A 16,356-nucleotide genomic window follows, 5' to 3' on the forward strand; every position below is an offset into this window, starting at 1 on the left:
TTTGAGGGGTGGCAACTAAGGATATTTTGGAGGCAGCTACTTGGAGTTCAGTGCATACTTTCTCTAGGCATTATCACCTACCACTTTACTCTAAATCCAGGGCTGGTTTTGCCACTGCTGTTTTGCAGGGCATTTTGGCAGCTCATGCTTCCTTATAGTTTGGCCATCCTCCCTTACCTCTGCTTTGGGATTCTACCCAAGTGTAAGGACTGCAGCAATGTGAGATGAAGAACATAGTACAGTTTTGTACCTACCATAAATGTAGATGTTCAAGATCCACATTGCTGCAGTCCAATTTACCTCCCTCCTTCCCTCTGTAGTTAGAGGCGGTTGTGTGGGTTGGGTTGTCAATATGATGTATATTGTATATATTGTACATATTTTTAGTGCTAGGATGGTTGGTTGTTTGTTTGCTGTCTTTTGGTTTTGACCTTTATTTTTAGGGTCTTCTGACATCTGGGGCAAGAAAAGACTGAGGATATGATGTCGGTCATGCGCATTTGTACCCTGACGTCCTGATGTCAGTCAAATGCGCCTTGACCGACGTCAGCCTTATACTTTGATATTCGGGCCGACCGAGGACAGCGGACTACCCAAGTGTAAGGACTGCAGCAATGTGGATCTTCGAACATCTACATTTATGGTAGGTACAAAACTGTACTTTTCTGACCTTCCTGACTCTGAGGGAAAGGCTTCCTCCCCTTCCTTGCTGCACTCCACTTCACATACTGCTTGTCATTCAGTGAAGTGCAGCTATGATGCAGCTGATGCCTCTTCCAGGATCACTGCCTTTGGTTCAGGTATGAACTGTTATTCTTGGCTTTGTCTTCAGGCTTTGCCTGATAACATTAAGGCCAAACTTTTGGATGCTTCTTTGGATAAATGTCTTTTTGGTTCTGCTGCCGCTGACCTTTTCAGGTTTCTCCAAGACAAGGGCAAAGCCGTGCAGAAGCTGAAAGATGATGCTTCTCTCATTCTTAAATTTCAGAGTAACTATCCCTCCAAGTCTGCCTTTGCTTATAGGCAATCTCACCCTCCTCCTAAGGGCAAGAAGGGTTCTAGGCTTGTGCCTCCCACTAAGTCTACTCAGACTACTGCTACCACCCAGAAGCCTTCTTTTCAAGACAAGCCTAGTTCTAATTAATGGTTTGCTTCCTCCTTCCCTTGGCCAGGTTCCCTTGTTCCTCCACCTTTCTTTGTATCTTCCAAATTGGCTACAAATCACTTCAGACTCTTGGGTACTTTTCGCTATCTGTCAGGGATATTTCATAGTATGGAAGTCCCTACCTCCCTTTTAATGCATTCCTAAACTTCCTTGGGAACAGCACACTCATTTCCCAAAAGTTCTTCTATCTCTTTTGGCTCAGGGCATCATTTAGGCTGTGCCTTCCACCAAGGTAGGGAAGGGATTTTATCCCAGAATGATTTTGGTCTCACAAAAGAAGGGTACATAGAGACCAATTCTTGATCATTCCCTGCTGAACAACTTTCTCAAGATTCCTTCATTTCAGATGTTTTTCCTTCAGACATTGCTTCATCCTCTTCTTCCACAGGCTTTTCTGGTATCTCTGGATCTCAAGGATGCATACCTTCACATCCCTATCCGTCCTCTTTTCAGGAAATGTTTACATTTCTCTCTCTCTCTCTTCCTAGCATTTTCAGTTCTCTGCTGTGCCATTTTGCCTCTCTACTGCTCCAAGGGTGTTCACCAAATACCTCGCTCCTGTCATTGCTTTTTGCAGAATTCAAGGTATTCATATTTTTCTGTATGTAGATGATCTGCTTCCCCCAGCAGTCTGCTTCAGGATCTCAAGTTTACTGCTTGAGTATTACACAGTCTGGGGTTTACCATAACCTTCCAGAAAGCAGTTCTAATGCCTTCCTTGGATCATATTTTCCTTGGCTACAAGCTTCAGACAGTTCTGGTGTTGGCATCTCTGCCTACTTCCAAGGCTTTGTTTCTTATAACCTTTTCCAATCCCTTCTTCCTTTGGCATCTATCATGACCAAGGAATTTCTCAGGGTCTGGGGTTCGTGGCTTCCACCATTCCCATGCTCTTTCTCACCAGGCTCCATATGAGGGAACTTTAGTGGTACCTCAATTGGTGTGGCTTCAACATTGGCACCCCCTGGAATTCCTTGTACCTTTTCTTCCCTGTCACAAGCTCAAGTTTTAGTGGAGGATTCATCAACTTTCTCTCAACCTGGGGCTTTCATTTAAGCTTCATTTTCCACTCAGGAGCTCTTTACAGAAGCTTCAGATAGGAGGGTGAGGTGCCTGCTGAGGCCAGCTAAAGGTTCAGGGCCTCTGGCCTTCTCATCAGAGGTCAGACCACATTGACATAAAAGAGACAAGGCCTCTGCTTCTGGCTCTGCAAGCCTTTCATTCCCTCGTTCATCCTGGGCCCTTCAAAATGTTCGTTGACAATATCAGTTGGGGGGAGGGGGGACAAGGTCCTGTCTTCTAAGCACATTCTAGTGACAGACTCCTTGAGCAGGTATTCCTCCAGTTTTTTCGTTTTGCCTCTCCTTTGAACAGACAACTTTCTGTATTCTCTTAGAGTCCCAAGTCCTCTGGCTTGGAAGGTGGATGCCCTGTCTCTTATTTGGAAGGGGATGTTTCTGTATGCATTTCCTCTACTTCCTCTGTTAATGCGAGTTCTGCACACGGTCAGGCAAGACTCTCCCAAAATCTTGCTGGTAACTCCCTTTTTGTCCAGACTGCATTAGTTACCCCTTCTTTCTCACTTGGCTGGAGGCATACTCCATAAGTTACCTCAATGGGTAGATTTTCTCACACAAGACAAGGGATCTCCTAAACATCCTCACTTGTCCATTCTTCAAATGACTTTGTAGGTGATAGGGTTTTGATTTTTTTTAAGCACCTCTTTTCCAAGGACATGCTTCGTGTTGTGCAGGAGGCCTGGAAACCCACTACCAGAAAATCATGTATATCCAAATGGAAAAGGTTTTCTGTCTGCTGCCACTCTCCCATCAGGATGCTCTATCAGTGGAGATTCCTTTGGTTCTCTCTCATTTGTGTGATTTGCTCCATGCTGGGTTGGCATGCTCTTCAGTGAAAGCTCACCTGTCAGTAATTTCTGCTCGTGTGCCCTTGAATCCTCCTCTGGCATCTAGGTTTAAGGTCAGGCAATTCCTTAAAAGCATCCTTCATATCAGGCCTCCCAGGAAGTCTATTCTGTCTTCTTGGGACCTCAGTTTTGTACTTGAATTGACCCAGGCTCCTTTTATGCCTGCATCCTCAGCTTCCTTGCAACATTGTGATTGGAAGGCTATTCTGCTTTTGTCTCGTACTTCAGGCAAGAGACTGAATTTCAGGCTCTCATGGCTATTCCTCCTTGTTTAGTTTTTCTTAGAGACAGGGTGTCTCTTTATACTAATCCTTTTATGTCCAAAGTAGTCAGTGGGTTGTCCCTTAATCAGAGTATTCATCTTCCTTCCTTTCCTTCTCTGCAGTCTGCCAATGAGAAGGTTCTTCACACCTTGGATTTGCTTAGGCATCTCAGATATTATTTAAACTAAACTAAAGTTTTTCGTAAATCTGAGCAGCTTTTTGTTTCTTTTCATCTCTGGATTTTGGGTGTGGCTGTTTCTAAGCAAACCATCTCCTAGATTTCTAAGGCCATTTCCTTTGCTATTCTTTTCATGGCAAATGTCTTTCCTCATCTGTAAAGGCACATTCTACTGCAGCAGTTGCCTCCTCTGGTGCCTTTTTCAAGGGTCGGGATATCAGTTCCATCTTTTAGCCTGCTACTTGATCCTCTGTTCTTATTTTAACAAAACATTACAAGTTGGATTTTGTTTTCAGGGCCAGATGAAGGCTTTGCCAAGGCTATCCTGCATGGGTTTGTGGAGGGTTCTTCTCCGCCTTCCTTTTTCCTGCTATCCTTTTGAGCTCTTGTACTGTCCCTTAAGAGAAACATATTGCAACAGTGATATGAAAGGATGTAGTACAGTTGTTTAAGATCTTACCATAATAGTAGATGTTCTTCTCTTCACTATTGCAGTATTTGGTCCCTCCTGACAGAAGGCCCTTCTTACTTATTTATTTTACCGTCTGGATGTACATGTTCTATTTTCCTATTTACACCTCATGGTATTCTGTTCCTCCTGTGGCTTTTTTCAATTCTGAATGTCTGCATAATTAACTAATGTATAATGGCCTGCGTCATTCGTGGAGAGTGTACGTGTGATGTACGGAGCCTATAAGAACTGAAAGCTTTGGATGTTGGGCTATCCTTGACAGAAGATCTGTTTGAGGAAGAATACTGCAACAGTGAAGAGTAGGACATCTACTGTTTTGGTAAGATTTTACACAACTCTACTTTTTTGTATGTCACTTGACTTTTAATTACTTTTAAATGAAAGTGTCACTTTTTTACTTTTGCGGTGAAAAGTTGCTACAATTTATTTTAAACTACTTTTTATTTGGAGAAAGTTGGGTTACTTTACTTTTGGAGGCTAGGGTAAGTATTTTAAAGTGCTTTTTACTTTGTTTTAATTGACAAAAGTTTACTGTTATACAGTGAACTTGTTTAACTGAGTATTGTTACTAAGATTACCTGAGAATTGGGCACCTTTTCTACTTCCTGTATTCCTCCTCCTTCCAGCCAGAAAAAAAATTGAACAACTATTCAGATGGTGCCACCACAGCAGGCCGCTAAAGTGTTTCAGCCACAGGTGGGTGACTCTGACATGACCAAACTGGTTCCTCAGACCACTCCTCTTTTCACTGGATCCGGCTGGAGTACCGGTTATAAGACATGTCCTCTGTGACTGTTGGTGTGCCCTTTGTGGAAAAGGGAGAGCCAGTGTTGTTAGTAATGGAAGAAGGAGGCAGGAATATGCTACTCTGTCTAGCCCGAAAGTTGCTCTTATCACTAAGTAAGTTTTTGCTGGCAATACTGGTTTGGTTTCTTCAGAAACTCCAGTCAGAAAAAAAAAAAAAAACTAAACATGTTTTGTACTGTCTCAGTTACTCTGGCCAGGAGTATTGTATTTGGCTAATTTCAGTGTTTAGTGAAGGCTCTTGTCCATTCCTGTATGGCTAGTTCTAGTAAATGAAAATGGGATCAGTTATTTGAAGATATTCAGGAGATTGAACCTCTAAATGATTGTGAAGGGATAAGTTGTTTTGTCTCAGATTCTAAATAGTGTGGCTTCAGCCATTCCCTTTGAAGGCCCCCTTTCTCTGTAACTATGAAACAGTTATAGCAGTGGGAAAAGTGGTATTTCACACTCCCTCAGAAAGTAGTATGATTTGTTACAGCTGGAGTTTCCAGGCCCTTCTTCTGTTCCTCCTGTTCTTTATGCCTTGGATGATGTTTTTGTTACAACTTGGAACTTGCCTGACAGCCAGCTTGCTGCCCCCCCCCCCCTGAAAGCAGACAGACTGTGTAATCTGACCCAACAGCTATTGCTTTTCTGAACCCAGCTGCTGCTAAACATTTGAATAATCTTCCCTCCTTCTGACTAGGGTTGAAGGGCTTTTGGTAGGTTTGGGGAAGAGTGTGTTCTTCTCCATCACTTGTTTTTAGAATTCTTAGCTGTCAAGCTCGTACGTTTACAGTTAGGCTTGCTGATTTTGATAATATGATGAGTGCATTTGTCATATGTTTCCTCTTCCGAAGAGTAATTTACTTTGTGTAATTGTTTGCTTTTCTGACTCAAGTGGCTACCCACTCTGTGAAACCTACTTGGGATTTTCCTGATACCACTTTCAGGGCTCTTGCCACTGAAATTGTTTTAAGCAAATTTGCTTGGTTGCCTCATTGGGAAGAAGCTGGTAATGAAGTTTTGAATTCTTCAGTTGATAGAGAGTTGGTTTTGAACCTTCTGCTTCAGCTGTCCTTATAAAGTGTGTAAAGACAGATCTTGATTTCATGGATTCTGTTTTTCAGCCTTCCTTGTCAAGTTAGTGTAGGGATTTAATGTTCCCCCTACTACCTTTTTTCTTGACTAAATAAACAGTCCCAGCAAGCTATTATAGCAAAATGTTTTAAAAAGTTATAGCAGGGTAGTTTGCAAAAAATAGTGTGACCCCCTCCGAACTAAAGACAACCTAAAAAATCTGTATGACTTTTTACCAGACTTTCCACTCCTCACTCTGGCAAACCCTAGATCCAGCAATATTAATTTTCACATAGGGAGTCTATTCTTCCCTTTTGAGAGAGTCACCCTTACATGCCAAATTTCACTCATCGTTCCCTCATGACTCTCAAGGGGTACTAGAAAATTTCTTCTCCTCCTTTAGAAGAAGAGTTTTATTCAATTTCACTTTTACCAAGTTGTAAATGTTATCCTTTAATTTCCTTTGGAATTTTTTTGGTAACCTTAGATTTTCAAAAGATGTATTTCATCACATTCCCTGATCCACGTGTCAGAAGTTTCTAAAGGTTTTCTGAGTCTGGTTCCTATTATTGGTTACTCTGCATTACCATTTGCTGTATCCACTGCTGTAAAGGTATATGGAATGTGTCTCTCTCCTGTTATAGCCTACTACAGACTGCAAGGCATTCACTTTTTTCCTTATTTGTACGACTGACCTTTTATTGCAGTGTTTTCACGGTCAGAAATCTCTCAGTGGGGAAGAGATCTTCTGCATGATTTGTTTGACTAGTTATTACAGGATTTTTTTCCTCTGGTGTTTCTTGGATACTTGTTCAAAGAGCTTTTCTTCCACAGGATAACACAGATCTATATCTAGGTCTACTCGTGAATTTTTCTATTTGGACTACTACCTCAGGAAGGGAATTTGTTAGTATTCTGGGTCTTATGGCATCCATAATTTCCTTCCTTCGATCATTGTTTCAGTATCCCAAAATTGTTAGGTTATCACAAGGTAACCTGACATCTGGCTAGAGTACCAAAGCCAAAAAACCTTCCTTATGGTTAGACATCCAATATATTACATCAGTCCATGGACATAAGGAAACATAAGCAGACGTATGAGCATGAGATCCTCAGACTGTCTCGTCACCAGTCTAAATGCAGGTCTCTTAACTGTCCATCTGTTCTTGTGGATGGTATTACCCCAGCCTTTGCTTATTCAGATAAGTGCCGTATTGGGAACCTTTTTTTTTTCTTGCACTTTGGTGCCTAAATCTGTTCATAGGATCATAGGAAGTTACTAGGCTAATGGCCCTAGGGTCCTTACAAGCCTAGCCAAGTTCTTACCCTTATTTCCGCAATCAGCACCTATTACCACTGCCCAAGAGGGATGCAGGTGGAACTCCCAGGGTGAATTTACGGTCAGCCATCCAACCGTCCAGATTGCGTTTGAAGAGGGCCAAAGAGGTACTCTGTTTGACATGAAGTTGGGAGTCTGTTCCAGAAGTGTGGTTACCTCTGGGAGACAAATCTATCCATCCATCAGGTTTTATTAATGTCACATACCAGGTTAAGGCGAGTAACCCATGTACCATTTGACTTACGGATATGCAACATTTCCAGTAAAGCAGGGTCAGAGATCGCCTTTGTCTGCAAGGCAGAGATCACCTCTGAGTAGTATGTGTGAAACAGAGTAAAGTGACAGTGATTTCAGATTCCCGTAGGACAGATGCTGAAGAGCTTCAATTTTCCTTATGAGAAACCTTTGTGGTTTCTCCAATTGATGCAGATGCCTTGAAAGGTACATACCAAAAGAGGCATTGTACTCAATTATTGTCCTAATGATGGAATAGTACAGGGATGTTGTAACTTCTTTTTTTTCTGGAGGCAATGCCCTTAGTTATGAGATGAGCAATATAGAATGGCCTTCTTACCATCAACCTGTCTGCCCAAGTCTCTCACCACTGAGTGTGCACTTCAGGTGTTGCTGTTGATGTGATAGTTAGCAGAAACATCACTTTTACCGAAAGGAATGATAATACTTTTGTTTGCATTGAGTTTAAGCCCATGACTTTGGCACTAACCATTTGTTTATGTAAGACCCTCTTGTAGAATGTTGACATCATTTGGAAATTCTGTGACCGCTCCCAGTTTGCAGTTATCAGCAAACCTTGTCAGCCACAGACCTTTAGTTTTTACTTGTACTTTGGAGAAATAGATTCCAAAAAGTAGAGGTCTCAGAACTGATCCCTGTGGAACACCATTGGTTACAGGTCTGCTGTTTGGAGGTGGATTCTCATATTTTGACTATATGAGTTCTATCCATGAGCCAGTTAACGACCCGTCTAACAATATAAGGGTTGATGCCTAGATGGGTGAGTTGGTCAGTGATGACTGAGTGGAGGATAGTGCCAAACACATTGGCTAAGTGCAGGTAGGCTGTATGCACAGATTTCCCTTTGTCCAGGGCCTTGGTGACTGCCTTGAAGAAGTCCACCAGGTTTAGCAGGCATGATCTCCTTTGACAAATCCAAACTGAGTAGGGTCAAGTGTTTGGAGATTATCTATATCTTTGTTTATAAGGTCCATGTTGATTCATTCCATGGCCTTGCAGATCAGGCTAGTAGGTCTATAGTTCCCGAGGGGTCAGTGGAAGCACCATCTTTGTGCAAGGGAATAACGGTGGCTGTTTTCCATTCAGCTGGTATGGAGCTGGTGCTTAGAATATGATTGAAAAGAGTACCCAATGGTGTTGCTAATTCATGTTGGAGCCCATGTAGGATGCAGGCTGGGATGTTATCACATCCCATAGATGCTGTTACATGTTGGCTGAGAAAGAAATGTGATTGCAGTAGACAAGATCCATTATAATGGCTTCCCTACCAGTGCTTGTTTTGTCTTTGAGCTGAACACGACAGTAAGAATTGTCAAATTTCAGTTGTTTGCTCCAAAAGCCTTACATATGTATCTTCCTTCATTAAATATTTATTTATTTATTTAAGTTTGTTGACCGGGGAAGTCCACTGGGCCAAGAAGAGCCCGTTTTCAGTGGAGGCCCGGGGAGAAAATCTCCACAATAAAAGTTACATTTCACATGTTACAAAAGGACATACTGTAGTTCATACAGCTAATTAAACATTTACAGATAAGCTCCATGATATTTGCAATTGGCTTGTCACAATGTTACAAAAATGAAAGGACATAATTCAATACAGAAATTTCAACATTTACATAAAGTGAATATGTTTGTTGTAAACTCAGTTGTAGGGTTAACATTTCATAATATATAGCTACTAGCCATTAGTAGGTTAGGAAAATATTATGGATTGAGAGGGTAATAGTATATTTCAGATTGGAGAGTATAGTACAATAGATATTAGAGAGAAAATTAGTTTTTAGTAGGGGAGGGATTGTTGTGGGTGGGATGAAGTAATAGTAGAGATAGTTGGATGAGTCAATGCCAGGTGGAATGGCGGGGGGGGGGGGGTTAAGTTGGAATGTGGTAGGGGCATTCCCATTTGGAAGAAAGATTTGAAAATTGTATGATTAGGTAGGTTGTGTAGGTGTGTTTAGCTAGGAAGTGGGACAGCAGTTGATGGCCAGGAGGTCGTGCAGGTTTGTGGACCTGAAGGAGATTTTGTTTTTTGGATCTGAGTGAGCGCTTGGGAATGTAAGGCTTTAAGAAAGTAGCGAGAGCTGGGCAGGTTTAAAGATGAGCTTGTGGGCATTGGTGAGTTGTAGGTAGTTTGGTAATTCAAGCTAGTTGAGGGTGAGGAGGGAGTGGCAGGGTTGTAATGAGTTTTTTTTAATTGGTTGCAAATTTGGAGATCTTGTTGTAGCAGGATTCAAGTTTGGACTGAAGGCCAAGATGGAGATTGGTGAAAAGAGCGGCACCATACATAAGGTAAGGGAGTAGGAAGAGGTGGATGCTAGAGTTTGACTGTTAGAGGGGCTTAGGAAGTAGTTGTGCCTGTGTAGGAGTCCTAACTTTTGGTGGATTTTCTTGATTGTGGAGTGGATGTGGTTGTCAAATTTTAGTTCTTCATCAGTAATGATGCCAAGAAGCTTGGTATTGGGAACAGTTTCAAGGAGGGTGTTGTTTTGTCTCTGTATGGTGAATGTGGATTTGTTAATGGAGTTTTTGGTAGGGGAAAAACATTAGTTTGTTTTTATTTGCATTTAGTGCCAGATGGTTAGACTGCATCCAGGTTTCTGTTTTGGAGAAGGCTAGTTGGGTTTTTGCTAGGAGCTCGGAGGGGGAGAAGACTGAGCATATGATTGAGTCATCTGCATACTGGATAATAGATGAGTCTGGGATGGATTGGTGAAAGTTGTTAATGAATAGGTTGAAGAGAAGAGGGCCAAGAGCAGAACGTTGTGGGACACCTGTGGGTGTGGGAAGGAAGGGAAGGTTGAAGTTTTCCATTGGACAGCTTGTTGGAGGTTGGACAAGTATCTGTAAAACCAGGCAATGATAGTGTGAGAGAGGTGTAGGGTGGAGAGTTAGGATATAAGTAGGCTGTGTGAGATGGTGTCAAAGGCCTTTGACAGATCTGGGAATAGTGTAGATACGAACTTGCCTGAGTCACGGTCGAGGTTTATGATTTCAAGAAAGGAAAGAAGGGCAGTCATGGTGCTGTGGCCAGGGTGGAAGCCATGTTGGGTATGGGAGAGGAGATTGTTTAGTGTTGTGCTTGTACTGTTTTCTCAAGTATTTTAGAAAGGATGGCAGTAGGCCTGAAGTTGGTGGTATCAGTGTTTTTGCCACCTTTGTGGAGGGGATGATGTAAGCATGGCGCCAGATAGAAGAGACTTATGATTCTTATATGGATCTATTTATACGAATAGAGATGGGATAGGCAATGCTGTCTGCAGATTGTTTGAGGAAGGTGGGTGGAAGATTGTCGGGTGCATTGCGACAGGGTTTCAGTTTGAGGAGAAGTCTTTCTATAGTACTTGTGGGGATGGGTTTGAGGCAGAAGGATGTGGAGGAGGGGGATGGGAAAGGAGGCTGATAGTTTAGCTATGCAGTCTATGAAGAATGAGTTGAACTGGCTGTCTGTTTCAAGGTTGGAGAGGTTGGGGTCTGGACAGGGGTTTTCTTTTTTGCCAGGATGAGATGAAGTACCAGAATTTTGGGGATTTGTTGAGTGCAAGGACTGGAGTTTGGAGTAGTGGGCTTTATTTAATTATTCCTTTTTTTTTTTGCGGAGTTTCGTAGTTGCTTATACTCTAGGAGGGTGTTAGGGTTTTTATGTTTTTGATATTGTTTCCATTTTTTGTCCCCTTGGTGCAAGGCTTGTTTAGTATCTTTTGATAACCATGGGCAGGGATTGGTTTTGATGTGTTTGGTTCGGGGGGGGGGGGGGCTTGCTGATTGAGAAGGGTTAGGAATGTGTGGTTAAAGTAGGAAACTGCAACATCTAGACGAAGGGTTTTTATAGGGGACCAGTCAGTATGCTTTAAACATTTGGAGAAAGTTAGAGGGTTGAAAGAGGAGAGGTTGCTGCAGGTTTGGATGTAGTAGGTTTATCCAGTGGAGATGGGAGATGGTTGGCGAAAGCTGGTAGGTGATTGCTGAGAGGATTAGGTAATGTTCCGGCTTTGGTGATAAGGTTTGGGTAAGTTGCTAGGATCCAGTCAATGATGGTACCAGAGGTATCATCTTTATTTGGTCTGGTTGGAGATTGTATTAGTTGGGAGAAGTTGTATAGGTTGATTGTGTGGGATGGAGCTTCAGAGTTAATAGTATTCCAGTTGATGTTGGTATCACCAAGTATATAGGTTTCATTTTTTATATTGGAGGAGAACCAGGACAGGATGTTTTCAAGAGTTTTGATATTATCACCAGGGGGGAATATAGAGGGCAGCGATACATATGGACTTGTGGTTGTTTATTTTTAGTAAACCTCTTATAATTTCAGCATTGGCAAAAGTTGATATTTTATTGGAATAGGGAATTAAGGTATGAGAGGTGGGGTAGATTATTGCTACTCCACCTTCTTTTTTTGTGGGCTCTGTCATTGCGAATGATTTGGAAACCTGGTGGTAGGATTTCGCTATCTTTTATATAGGTTTTCAGCCAGGTTTCAGAAACAGTGGTAATGTTCGTGTGGTTATGGGAGATCCAGGCATGGAGGCTAGGGATTTTGTTTTTTAGGCTTTATGCGTTAAGTTTTGTAAGGCAAATGGACTTTGAGTTTGTGGGTTGAGTGGAGGGTTGGATGAGATTGATGTAAGAGTTGGGTCCGGGGTTGGGGTGGATGTCGCCACCTAGTGAGAATGAGATGTGGTGGAGTAGAAGAGTGAGGCAATGTGTTGGGCAAGGGTAGCTTGGGTTGTGTGAGAGTATTGATTTTCGGGAACCACATTTAAGAGGGGAGTACAGTGGGGTTGGGTTGGGAGCAGTTTTGGTTTGAAGAAATAGATAGGGTTAGAGGTAAAGAGTTCATGTAAGATGGATGAGTAGAATGGGATGTGAGGTTGATGGTAAGATGTAGTGGAGTTTGTGCGAGAGTTATTACACGGGTTGGGAAAAGGTGTGAGATAGGTAAGAGAAGAGAGAGAGATTAGTAGGGCAAATGGGGTTATAGGGAGAGATGTTGTGTAGAGCATTGTAGGAGGGGTGAATGTTTGGGGTGATGCAGATGTACAGGTGGGAGGAGTTTGGGTTAGATGTGTTCTGATTGGAGAGGTGTTGGTTGGGGAGGAGCCAGGGGATGTATAAAAGTACAGGTAGTGGGGGCAGGTGAGATTTGGGGGCAGGGTAGGGGAGCGGAGTGAGTCTGAGGGGCGAACAGAGTGGGTTACACCTTCCAGGAGGAGCAGCAGTCGCCAAACAGAAAATAATCAGTGAGAAGGTTAGCAACTACAGAAATATGGCAGCCTGTCGTTTTGGTTTGAATGTTACCTTTCTGTTTGTTTTTATTATTTATGCACCAATGGGGAGCTGCAGTTCACTGAGAAGTAAAAAAATAATGTAGTTATGCCAGGGGTTTTAGAAAGAGACATGTAAGTGCACACTACTGTGGGATGCCCATGGGACAGACAGAAACAGAGTGTAGTTAGGCAGAGGTTTTTAGTATTTAAAGATGGCGCTGCAGCTCAGGGGAGGAATAAGTAAACTCTCAAGAGGAAGATGGAGAGAATAGACAGGCTTGACAGGGCTGGGAAGCTTGCAATAAGATTTTGTTAGGAGACCGAGAGAAGGGGGTGGGCTTAGAGCCAGGGCTTGGAAAAAGCTGTAAGAAAACGGGTTTGAAAGGGCTAGGAAACTTACACTAGAATTATGTTAAGAGAACAAGAAAAGAGGGGGAGGCTATGGACCAGGACTTGGAGAAAGCTGTGAGAAGAGAAAAACAATCAACCAGCTAGCCCGGATCAGTACCTAAAGGTGTCTGTTTATCTGTGTGAACTCAAAAGCAGATTTAGTAGAGCATCAGGGAAGTAGAATATAAAATAAATGTAAAGCTGTAAAGCTTTGGGCAACTATATATATTTGTTACAATAAACGGGAGAATAAAATATAAGAATATAAAAGAAATGTGATATACAAGATAAATAAAATATAAGAATATAAAATAAATGCAAAGATTTGGAAAAATGTATATATTTTTTACAGTAAATGGGAGGAAAAAAGTGTGTGTGTGTGGGGGGGGGGGCATCCAGTAGTGTGCACAGCAGAAGAATCAGTAGGAATATCACAGAGAGAAGACTATAATAGACCTACACTGCTTACAGTCTGGTGATAAAGGTAGAACTTGCAGTGGCGTTTACTGGTTGTATAGAGTTCCACTCTCCGTGTTCTTGTATGCAGGCAGTTACTTCAGTTTTTTTTTTTTTTTTGAACCTTTGAATGTGTTTAAGGGACTGTAAGGAGAGAGAGAGATGTTAAGATGAAGACAGAAAAAGGGGGTAGGTGAAGTAAATAAGTGGAAATAAGAGAGAGGTAAGGAAATACCACAATTTAAGTAGTTCAGCTAAGCAGTACTTAATCAAATAAATTAGTTAAGGAACAAGCAGTGATAATAAGTCACCCTGTTCAGTAATATGACATTCAGTCTATTGCCACCTTAATTTCACAGAATGCAGAGAAATTCATTGCCAGCACACTTTTCCAGCTATTTGTTGCTACTTAGTAATGCATGCCAACACAACTGAGCAACATGGTGGCAGGACATAAAATTACAGTAAAATCACTCAGTTTCCACATGATACAGTAATAGTATAGGCACTCAAAATAAGCCAAGTAGTAAAATCTAACTAACACAGGTTGAAACAGCACAGCGGCTGAATACCGATGAGAGCACTCAGTACCAATTTAAAGGCAGTAACAGCAATGTATTCTAGTAAGCTTTTTAACAAAATCAGACTAACTCTTAAGACTTTTCAGAGACTCACCCAATCCAAAATGACAGAACCCTCCTCATTTAACATCCTGTTCGTTACAAAAATGCAATTCAAAAGGCCTAGGCTTGAACCCTGTTCTCTCCAGTTGGACTCTGACTCACCAGTTGACATGTTGCAGGAACCTACAAGTTTGCTCAGTCACTTAGGTTCCTGCTACCCCACTGGACGGTGGTATGGTGTATGACTTTCGCATGTCTGATACGCCTGATCATACTGATACAGTTGAGAAGGGGTATCCAAGGCTTATTTCTGAGGGATCTGAGGGCATGTCTCAAATATTGGTTGGCATTCTGCAAAAGCAGACATCACCCTCAAGAAGAAGAAAGAAAATAGAGAGAATGCACCTCCTTCTCAGACATCCTGAAAAGAAATGGACTGAATTTTCATATTGTCTATAGAAAGCCATTTTATCCCTCAAGCCTCCTTCCTGTCTTTCTCTCCTCCCTCAGAAGAGAGCATGAATCTTCTAAGGAGAAGGAAGAATCTGACTCAGATGAACAATGTTTAGCTTATTCATCCCAGAATCACTGTCCAGGCCAAGTGGCTTCAGATGATGAAAACCCATTGTCCCCCGACTCTTCTGTAGACGAAAATTCCTTTGGGGAAACCATCATAAAAAATGATGCAATATTTTGAATGGGAATCTAGAAAAGTTTCTAATGTTTAGAATAGGTATTACAGTTTGTTAGAGCTGCTATCCATCCAGTTTTGGAGGCGTTTCTTGGTGCTTTTATTTTTATTGGTTTGTTTACCGAGCTAGAGCACTGATCTCCATAGATCATTTGCATCCACATCTACTTCATTTGACTCTCAACCTCAAGCTCCTATGAGGTCCAGTTTTTGTCTCCATTGACATGCCCTCTAAACTTTTACATGCTGCTAATATTTTACCTTCAGAGATAGTAGGGCAATGGAAAGATATGAAACGAATGATGTTCTGTAGTCCTATCTCGCCTTCATTCTTACATATGGGTTCGGAGCCGGACTTGGCCTATTACAAAGCACAAAGCCTTCTAGTTGGCTCATGGCTAGGCAGGTATCCCACAGTGCACCAGTACAATCCCCAGATCTTGTTTACTGCGTCTATGAGTTCAGATGTGCTTCTTGCTTGGCCATGGCTAAGTTTAAGACTTTTTTTTCTATTATTACTGTTTTACTATTTAACTTTGCGATTTATATGGCTCTAGATAGTGTTTACTAGCATTAATGTTTTTTATATATTCTGTGTGAAGTGATTCTTATTGTTAGAGAGTTTGGAATTGAAATAGTTATTGCTTAGATATTTAGTGTTTCTGGTTAAAGTGCGTGTTTGCGCTCAATTTACTATTTTTCGTGTGCAGTGTTTCTTAGTATTAGAGAGGTTGGAATTTAAACAATTATTTATTTAGATATTTAGAAAACTGCGGTGGTGGTGCTGCGGTAGCGTTGTCGCCTCACAGTAAGACATTGTCCTGTTCGATTTTCAGCTAGAGCGTCTTCTGTGTGGAGACATGCGTGAATGGATGTACCTTTGTTGAAGGTTGTGCGTCAGGGCCGGCAACTCAGCATGTAAAAATCTACTGCCTATCATTAGCGGACCGGAGTTCCACTGTGGCGACCCCTAACTGGGAAAAGCTGAAAGAGACAACATTTACTTAGATATTTAGCGATTCAGCTTGCATGCAGGGTCTTTTGATAGTTCCGACCCTTTTGTTCTACGACTTAGTGTTTTGAGCATAGATTACATCTGATTCAGTTTGAACATTTAGATATTCTGATTTTGTGTGTGTGCAGTCTAGTTGATAGTTTTCTGACCTTCTAGTCTTATACTTTCTACCTAGGTCCATTTAAGTTAGAGGACCTAGTTCTCTGTTCTTTCTCTCTTCCCAGGGCTAGGCCTGTTTGAGTTCGAGGACCTAGTCCTCGTGGTGTGTGTGTGTTATTGTGGTAAGGGCTAGGCCCGTTTAAGTTAGAGGACCTAGTTCTCTGTTCTTTCTCTCTTCCCAGGGCTAGGCCTGTTTGAGTTAGAGGACCTAGTCCTCGTGGTGTGTGTGTGTTATTGTGGTAAGGGCTAGGCCCGTTTAAGTTAGAGGACCTAGTCTTCGTTGTGTTTGTGTG

The 16,356-nt window shown here is 41.9% G+C and overlaps 1 protein-coding gene across 1 annotated transcript in view; it reads left to right on the forward strand.

Moving 5' to 3' along the window:
- Positions 1-16,356, forward strand: part of LOC122794063 (F-box only protein 2-like) — a 1,235,408-nt gene that overhangs the window by 904,518 nt on the left and 314,534 nt on the right. The window lies entirely within an intron of this gene.

This window comes from Protopterus annectens, chromosome 1.part0 (assembly GCF_019279795.1).
Source record: "Protopterus annectens isolate FY-2018-M chromosome 1.part0, PAN1.0, whole genome shotgun sequence".
Lineage (NCBI taxonomy): Eukaryota > Metazoa > Chordata > Ceratodontiformes > Protopteridae > Protopterus > Protopterus annectens.